Below are 1,121 nucleotides of genomic sequence, written 5' to 3'. Positions count from 1 at the left end.
GGAGTGGTAACCTGGAGCCAGTTTCATGGCACAGAGGCAGCTCTGCCTGTGGTAATGTAGACAGGCTCCAAGACACACCTGTTCTACGAGTTCTTCTCTGAATCCCTTACTTGATCAGCTTTAAGTTTTTCATCCCTATTTTTAAAGAGAACTTAAATGAAAAATATTACAGGTATTGTTCTGAGCAAGTTTATAGTATATATATGCAGAAAGATAAAATTTAAAGGCTGCTAAGGAACTATAAAATGCAAGGTAGTTTTTTTTTAATTTAAAGCAAATAAACAAATACTAGCTTAGATGTTGCATATTATATGTATTCAGAATAAACCTTGTAGTTGATACATGGCAACAAAAGAGAAGTGCAAATCATGACTCACTGATAGTTTTCTTAGGAAATCTTCTGAAACCTAAGCATATGGAACAGATCGTATTAAGTATGTAGAGCTTGTGTTTCTGAGGTACAGAGAGACCCCCTGCTGTCCTCTGTCATACAAGAAATATTTGCACAGCAGTAGATTTTAACTGACATGCAAATATGTATTACTGGTTTAAAGCAAAATAGTAATGACATCATTTTGTAAAAAAAAACAAACCAGACTATTTCTTTTTCTTGAAATTTTTAATACAAATACTTGCAACATAGTTCAACCACAAGTGTTTAGAGTTTTGTTATCTCTTAGAACCTCCTGCAGAAGTCTAACAGCACAGACAAGACTGCAATCTAAACAGGCAATTTGAATCCTAAATAATTTCTGATTGCATTCTGGATCAGACAAAAGGGGTATTCTGTACACAAAACATAGATTTCAAGTGAAATCTGAAGTAATTTCTCTGAAATTCATTTAAATAAACTATAAAAATAGTTAAAGACTGCTTAAAAAATAGCATGTGCTAAAATTCCAAAAATTTACATGTTACATTTTAGCAGATTCAGTAAAATAGTTCCAAATCTCACATAGAAAAGAAGTCTTATTCACAGAGATTTTACTATTTTTAGAGAAAATAAACTTTCAATTTAACAATTTCCTTGACGGGAAAAAAAAGAAAGTTGCCAAATTTTACATTATAAAAGTGTATTTATATTCACCTTCAATGTCAGGAAGGTATCTGAAAATATCACT

Source organism: Chaetura pelagica, unplaced genomic scaffold, assembly GCF_000747805.2.
Source record: "Chaetura pelagica isolate M959 unplaced genomic scaffold, ChaPel_1.0 scaffold275, whole genome shotgun sequence".
In the NCBI taxonomy this organism is placed as follows: Eukaryota; Metazoa; Chordata; class Aves; order Apodiformes; family Apodidae; genus Chaetura; species Chaetura pelagica.
This window is presented reverse-complemented; position numbering follows the sequence as displayed.